The 8,690-nt window shown below is 40.6% G+C and overlaps 1 long non-coding RNA gene across 1 annotated transcript in view; it reads right to left on the bottom strand.

Moving 5' to 3' along the window:
• Window positions 1–4,869: 4,869 nt before the first annotated feature.
• LOC132535401 (uncharacterized) overlaps window positions 4,870–8,690 on the bottom strand; it is a 40,651-nt gene continuing 36,830 nt past the window's right edge. Inside the window, exon 3 of the long non-coding RNA XR_009547179.1 lies at window positions 4,870–5,257. This is a non-coding gene — a long non-coding RNA (uncharacterized LOC132535401). The remainder of the gene's footprint in view (window positions 5,258–8,690) is intronic.

Below are 8,690 nucleotides of genomic sequence, written 5' to 3'. Positions count from 1 at the left end.
CAAAGTAAAGAGATGTTTCCGGTGTGACCAATAAAATGGAAGGCAGACCCAACCCCATAGGACCTTGCCCTCAACTTGGATCAACAACGGTAGAGAATGTTCCATCCTCCAAAGGGAGGATGGACAACATACTCTATGCTGCACCTGAGGAAGATGGGTCGATACTGGGGCAGCTTGGAATGTTCCTACTCATGACCACAGAATGTGAGCTCAGATTTAGAGGGATGCAGAGGTCACACAGGGTCCTAAGCTGAATATGGGTCCCAGACCAAATCAAATTGATGGGGTTTACAGTCAATAATATTTCTACCCCTTCCCCGTATTAGGGAGCTACTCTCTTCCCTGATCCAGCTTTCTGTCCCTTTTTCAGCCATGACATCACCTCCCCAGACAATAACTTGGATCCACATGCATATCAGATTTCAGGCTTAGAGGAAACTAGTATAGCCCCAGGCCCTTTGGAATATAACTAAAATATGCCTACTAGCTATCTAAAAAATGGAGACCCCCCCCCAACTCTTCATCTGCACTATTCCAGCCCTTAGGTCCATGACTGGTCAACAATTTGTTTGGCTTTATATGTTAATTCTCTTTTCAGCCACCAGGTTCCAGATGCTAGCAGGATGCCGACCAGACTTCCCTGGACAGACAACCCCACCAATGTGTCCTGGAGCTCTGCTTCCCCAGAGCCCTGACCCACTAGGGAAAGAGAGAGACAGGCTGGGAGTATGGATCCACCTGTCAACACCCATGTTCAGCGGGGAAGCAATTACAGAAGCCAGACCTCCCACCTTCTGCATCCCACAATGACCTTGGGTCCATGCTCCCAGAGGGATAAAGAATAGGAAAGCTATCAGGAGAGGGGTTGGGATATGGAGTTCTGGTGGTGGGAATTGTGTGGATTTGTACACTTCTTATCCTATGGTTTTGTTAATGTCTCCTTTTTTAAATAAATTATTTTTTTAAAAAATGAAGGCAGAAAGTATGAAGAGCAGAGGAAGAAGGGAAAGACAGGAAAATGAAGGAAGAGGAAACGAAGAGAGAACATTTGAAATAAATTTCTTCCCCGTGTTGACGTTTTTACATATATTATCATACTTAGCCTCATAATCTCCTTGAAAAGTGGGTTCTCTGCTTGAAAACATTTTAGAGAAATTCTGGAGAGAAAAATTTGACAGAAGACTTGAAGAAGTTGTGCAAGTTCCCCATACCCTCAGTTATCAATAACTAAAGTCAGATTTCTCATCCAAGTCAATCTGACACTAAATCCTGTATTTGCAAGATAAGCTCGAAGACCAAGAAATTTTTAAAATCAATTTCACTTCTGTCCCAGCTACTTAACAAAGCTATGCCACTACCAAATATCAAACATACCAAGGATACCAAAGGAGGGGCTTACTTAGTGGGTGGAATACTGAAAAGACAAATTTAAACTTTAATTTTATACACTGAGAGTGAATAGAAAAAGCTATAACTTTTAAATGTTCTCTTTTATCCCACTCTCATTTAGTTGTCTATGCAATCATATGGATTTTAACAGAGAGAGATAGAAATGACAGCCAGAGGAGTGGGCGGTAGCACAGCGGCTTAAGCGCACGTGGCACAAAGCACAAGGACCCACACAAAGGATGCGGGTTCCAGCCCCAGGCTCCCCACCTACAGGGGAGTCTCTTCACAGGTGGTGAAGCAGGTCTGCAGGTGTCTATCTTTCTCTCTCCCTCTCTGTCTTCCACTCCTCTCTCCATTTCTCTCTGTCCTATCCAATAACAACGACGTCAATAACAATGACAATAAAAGAACAAGGGCAACAAAAGGAAATAAATAAATAAGTAAAATTTTTAAAAATTTTTAAAAAAAGAAAGAAAATAAATGGCAGCCAGAAAAAGATTCATTTGGTACAGCACCGGACTTGAACCCTAGCGCTGCCTGTAACAATCCTTTTTTATATTTATTTATTTATTTTCCCTTATTTTGCCCTTTTTTTATTGTTGTAGTTATTATTATTGTTGTTATTGATGTCATTGTTGTTAGATAAGACAGAAATGGAGAAAGAAGGGGAAGACAGAGAAGGGGAGAGAAAGATAGACACCTGCAGACCTGCTTCACCGCCTGTGAAGCGACTCCCCTGCAGGTGGGGAACTGGGGGCTCGAACCGTGATCCTTACACCCGTCCTTGCGTTTTGCGCTACGTGCGCTTAACCCACTGTGCTACCGCCAGACTCCAACAATCTTACTTTGATATCTCTTTCACTTGTCTCCCTTTATTAAGCTTCTTGTCATATATAGTTCTCTCGTGAAATAAAATTAATGTATAAAAATAAGAAATATACAGGTCTTCAAGGAAATGAGACAAGGTAGAATCTAGGAATTTTCCGGTGGAAAAATATCACCCACCAGCTTAGAAATGAAAACAGAAAGATCTGCATTTCCAGTGGCTTCCAAGACAGGAGTCTCTGTTTCCCACTGTTTGAGAATGATTAATGAATCGACCTGCTGTGGACCACTTTGAAAACACACCAAATGTGCTTAGTTTGGCAGAGCAGTAGAGGAAGAACTATTCATACAGAACAAAAAAGGCTGCTGTTTGCCAGTAGCTATTAACTCGTGGCTGTATCAACACTTGTTCTGTTAACAATAATCTTATCCAAGAGTCTATTCTTATAGAACATTGGGGGTTGAAAAAATATCTTATTGGCAGTATCCCTAAGCCTGTAAGTAGCAAATATGTTTTGACAGAAGGAAGCCACTCAGTTCTCACTTACTCTTGAGTTTACTTTCTTATGAGAAGTATTGAGGCTGGAAATAAAAATAAAAATAAAAGTGATCTCTTTCAGTTCTCAAAGGAAATAGGTTCTACACTCAATACTTGCTGTTGCCATTTCTTTACAAGTTTTCAGCACTCACAGCATCTTTAAATGTGTAATTCTAGGGTTTTGATTCAAAATTCCCAGAAGGATGTATTTTTAAACTACGCTCACAAGAGTACTTGACTGGACAGACACAGTTTCTCAGGTCTATCAATTTTGTGATGAACGACGATGCACTACCTCTTCTTATCGTATATTGGTTCTTAGTTTGGGGAGAAACTACAAACTTCGACTGAAATTGCAAGTCTCCTAGTCTTGTTTTAAGACCAAATTGTCAGAGATAGAAAAAAAAAAAAAAAAAAAAAAACCTAGGGAGCAGCTGTAAACCAAATTTGTCATCAAAAGTGGAAAAATTAGCCTGGAACACAGGCAAAAAGTCTGTAGTAGAAAGTAATCCTTTCTGTCTGGTGAGGCCAACAGTGAGAAAAAAAAAAATCCCAAGGATAGTGGCTAGTAAAATATCTCAAATGGTAAAAACATTAGAGGTGGCACAGTGTATAAAGCATTGGACTTTCAAACGTGAGTTCCTGAGTTTGATCCCTTGCATCACATATGCTAGAGTGATTCTCTGGTTCTTTCTCTCTGTGTTCCTGTCACTACAAAAGAATATATATATACAGTTAAAGGTTCTGTTTAAGATAACAACTAATAAAAAAAAATACACTTAACAGTCTGTGGCAACACTATACTATAAACAGTCTGTATTTTTTTTTAATTGTTGTTGTTATTGATGTCTTCGTTGTTAGATAGGACAGAGAGAAATGGAGAGAGGAGGGGAAGACAGAGAGGGGGAGAGAAAGACAGACACCTGTAGACCTGCTTCACCCTTGTGAAGGGACTTTCTTGCAGGTGGGGAGCCGGGGGCTTGAACAGGGATTCTTATGCCGGTCCTTGCATTTTGCGCCACAAGCACTTAACCCACTGCGCTACCGCCCGACTCCCTCTGTATGTATTTTTAAGAGAAGAGAGCAGTTTGACACAGGCAAGAGAAGATAAATGAAGATGAATGCGAAGGAGAAACAACCAAGCTTACAAAGAACTTTAATGTGCCTGGGAGCATGGCATTAGAATAGGATTAATGGGGGGCGGGTGGTGACGCACCTGGTTGAGCACACATGTTACAATGCGCAGGGACCCCGGTGCCTATCAGCCAGGGTTAGTGTGTGCAAACTGCAGTTGAAATTCAGCTATGATGGAAGTTTTAAAATACTTCATGAAGTTATTGTAACTTGGGAAGCAAAAGTAAAGGTCTTAGAAGAATAGACCCAGTGGTTTACTGTAAATAGAGTTTGTCCCCTGAGAAGATTATTGCTGTAGGAATAGATAACAAAGGTCTTGACTGGTGGTAGTAAGAAAGGGAAGGTTTGAAAGAGTTTCCAGAACACAACTGATGAGAAAGAAATTATCAAGGATAATCCAGGACTGTCTGGTTTAGTGGCTAAAAGAAAGGTAACAGACTGATATTGATAGAGACAAAAAAAATATGATAAGAAAAGCACATTTTGAGAGGAAAATAGTGAGTTCAATTCAAGAAGCATTGAAATAGTGGTTAGGAAGCATTCACATTGTTCCAGGCTCTTCTTGGCTTTTATATTGTAAGGAATAATCATTCCTCAGATTAAGTCAGACCTGAGACCCTGATCACAATCGCTGCCTTTGAAGACAGAAAGGACTCTAACAACTGGAAAAAACTGTTTATTCTTGTGAGCTTTAAACACAAAAATCAATTACTGACAAGCATTAGAAGCAAAGAATTGAAGGGGTCTTCTAAAAAAGAATTTGCTTGTTCCTCTCTTCAAATGATTTTCATCTTTTTCATGTCGTTATCATCACTACAGGTGATAAGTCTATCAAATGAAAAACTCTGATACAGTTGGTTTTGTTTAAACAGACAAACAAACAAAACTGGTAGCTTTCATTTTAGTCCAACACCTTTCTTTCTCTCTTCCTTCCTTCCTTCCTTCCTTCCTTCCTTCCTTCCTTTCTTTCTCTCTTGCTTTAGGTGTACAATAGATTTTTTTCTTTCTTTTTTATATAACTTTTACTTCTATTGATTTAATAATGATCAACAAGACCATAGGGCAAGAGGGGTACAATTCTACACAATTTCCACCATCACTGTATCCCATCCCCTCCATTGGAAGCATCCCTATTCTTTATCCCTCTGGGAGTATGGACCCAGGGTCATTATGGGGTGCAGAAGGTGGAAGGTCTGGCTTCTGTAATTGCTTCTCTGCTGCACATGGGCAATGGCAGATGGATCCATACTCCCATTCTGTTTCTGTCTTTCCCTAGTGAGCTCGAGGGAGGTGGGGTTCCAGGGTCCACTGGAGAGGTCATCTGTCTCATGACGTCAGGTTGGCGTCATGGTAGCATCTGCAACTTGGTGGCTGAAAAGCATTAAGATACAAAGCAGAGCAAACAGTTTAATAATCAAGAACCTAAAAGGACGAGTGAGCTACAGGATGGTCACTATGTCTGAGAAATAAGAAAGAAGACATTCCTTTTCTAAGTCTTACTCTCTAATAACTTCCTTAAGCGCTGAATACCTTAGAGAAGACGTTCTTATAGAACAGGAAGAAGGTTCAAATACCAGAGGAAATAGCAAGGTGAGAATGATTTCCTTCCTCTGTCAGGATATCAAAGTCTAGAGAAATATTAGAGGGAATTCTAGAGGAATTAGTCAAAAAAGTAATGAAGCTAAAAAGAATTAGTGGCAGCGAACACACCTCTAGCTTTAGATCCATTTAATAAGAGCAGCTGAAAAAGCAAAGACAAGAGGCTATCTGCAGATCCTGCTATTATGAACAACCATGCTCCCCACGTCTTTCCTCTGTCTCCCTCTTCCCTCTTGATTTCTGTCTGTATCCAATAAATAAAGATAATAAAAAGATTAAAGATTGAATTGGTTAACAGTGTAGAAAACTTAGGATGATGACTTAAAGGACATTTGGAAAGGTTGGAAGACATAGAAGTTGCATCATGGGAGTCAGGCGAGGGTTAAGCACAGGTGGTGCAAAGCGCAAGCACCACAGAAAGTTCCCGGTTCGAGCCCCCGGCTCCCCACCTGCAGGGGAGTCACTTCACAGGCGGTGAAGCAGGTCTGCAGCTGTATATCTTTCTCTCCCCCTCTCTGTCTCCCCCTCCTCTCTCCATTTCTCTCTGTCCTATCCAACAACAATAACATCAACAACAACAATAATAATTACAACAATAAAAAACAACAAGGGCAACAAAAGGGAATAAATAAATAAATATTTAAAAATTGTATCCCTTAGTGCTGGTTAAAATAGATTGCTAGAAGAACCTGGACTGGAGTTGGTGTATTGCACTAAAGTAAAAGACTCTGGGGTTGGGTGAGGGAGAGTACAGGTCCTGGAACATGATGTCAGAGGACTTAGTGGGGGTTGTATTGTTATATGGAAAACCAAGAAATATTATACACATACAAACTGTTGTATTTACTATCCAGTGTAAAACATTAATGCCCCAATAAAAAGAATAAATGCAAAAAATAGTTTTGCCAGAAAAGATGCTGGTCTGATAAAAGGTGTGAGTCAAACAATGCAATCTTGCGTCATGGGGTTCCATGCTAAATGGAAGCACAGTTAAGGTTATGTTACACCATTCAGGTCAAGACATTCTTACAGGAAGGTGATAGATCTCTTCAGCTAGGAATGCAGAGGAACATTAAAGAGCCACAATCAGCACGAATGGGAAACCGGAAAGCAAATGAAACTGATAAGAAGACGAGGTAGAATTCTTTTTATGCACTTGCTTATGAAATCTTCAGAATTTCTCTAAGAAAAAAAAATGTCCAATTTGAAAGAATGTTTTCTCACAGATGAAAAAAGAGAGACAGCCATAAGTCGAAGAGACTCTCATATCTCATGCATCTGAAACCATTCTGGAAGTCTTGAAAGCAAAAGAGATGAGCAAAAATATGTGACAAATCCACAACAAAATGTGTGTGGGGGGGAGTATGATACATTAAGAGGAATCTTGCAGCTGCTCACAGTAACAGATGATTTCTGTTCCTTCAGTTCCTCAACACACGCAACCAAACCGAAAAACACAGCGCTGTCTCCCTGCCACAAATTAGGAAACTGAGAATTATGTCAGTTAAATAACTCACTGAAAGTCAAAAGCCGAAATTCCACTCACTGTCCATCTGACATCTAAGCTTTTAACTATATGCCATTGCCTTTCAAAACAAAGACATAAAAGTAAGAAAGAAAGGGAAATATCATTATATGGCTGCTGTTACAGGTGAAGGATGAGTGCATTGTCTGTCCGTAGAGTATGAGGCTGCAACTAATAAAAAATAAAAAAAAAAAAGGAAAGAAGGAAATGTTGGCAGGACTTGTACTCACTCATCACTTTAAAGAGAATCTCCTACAATATAATGTGTAGCTTCTATCTGACCACCGGAATGCTTAGGACCGAAACTGTATGCTGAAAACTCATGCTCGCAACACCAAGCTACAAAATTGAGCTAGAATCCTTGTAAGGGAAATAGCTGTTATTGAAGAATACATAATTAAATTAGATCAAGTGTTATTTGAGTTCTCTTTTTTTGTTTTCCAGAGACGTCATTGGCACCTTGCATAATTAAACAAACAGTTAACTGTTCTGTTCTATGACTTGGCAGCTCTGTGTAAGTCGGACGCACAGTCTCACACAAAGTTCCCTGTTGGGACGCACCTGGAATGTTCACATCCTTGAAGAATCCCGGAAGAACATACAGGAGGATTTGCGTGGGGGCATAATCCCTTATCTTTTAATCTAGTGAGAGGGTGTCAACATTTTGATTTCTAAGGCACAGATTTTGTTTTGTTTTAGTTCCAGAAGGTACAGAAGTGAAAAAACAAAGCGGATAAAATGACCCCCCCAAAAAAAATAGAATAAACTTCCAGTTTGTTTTATGACAAAATTTACAATAGGTAGAATTTGTTCCTTAGTACAGTTCTGCTTTTTAATACCAATCCTTTTTATTGGTATTAAATACCAATATATTAAATATATTAAATACCAGATAGTCGTAGGATCAGATCTACTTTCCTCAGATGGAAAGAGAGGATGGATCATCACCCTTCATTAGGGACGAGGATCTCAACATGTGGCTTAAGGGGCGCACAAATTCAGTGGGGAGCCAGGGGCTCGAACCGGGTTCCTTCCCACCGTCCTTGAGCTTTGCCACATGCGCTTAACCCGCTAGGCTCACGCCTGACCCCCTCCCAGGAGATTTTCATCCCAAGACTCTCCTGCCAGTCTCAACAGCTCCTGAGATCTTACAAGATCAGGTTTCCTTTGGGAAGAAAAGTCCACCAAGCAGATCTGGGATCTGAAACTCCCTTTCTGACTTGTCCTGATGTCCAGCTTTCAGAACACCTGCGTCTGTCCTCTTTCAACCCTTCATTCTGGAAATACCCTTACTTACCTCCACCCACCCAAAGTCATAAACTGTACCCTGCAGGCTCCAATTGGCAACATTTTCTTCTCCAGAAAATCCCACATTATGTTCATTTGATCCGGGGCAAGAATGGGTGAGGCTTATTCCCAGAAAGCATGGAGAGCCATAGAGGAGTGGGACAGAGGACAGGAGGCAAGCTACCAGACATAGCCGCTCACTCCTGTCAGAGACTGTGACACTTGCCACTTAGATATTCTGAGAATGTGGAGCTCGACTGGCAAATTCTGAGTGAAACTGGTCAGTGATCCAGTTTACACAGTCGCGTTTCACAATAGCTAGAATTTGGAGAATGGGGCGACAGGCAGGGCATCTGGCCAGCAGCAGCATTTCAGTTGAGGTTAAGAGATGAT

This window comes from Erinaceus europaeus, chromosome 22 (genome assembly GCF_950295315.1).
Source record: "Erinaceus europaeus chromosome 22, mEriEur2.1, whole genome shotgun sequence".
NCBI classification, from domain to species: domain Eukaryota; kingdom Metazoa; phylum Chordata; class Mammalia; order Eulipotyphla; family Erinaceidae; genus Erinaceus; species Erinaceus europaeus.
This window is presented reverse-complemented; position numbering and strand designations above follow the sequence as displayed.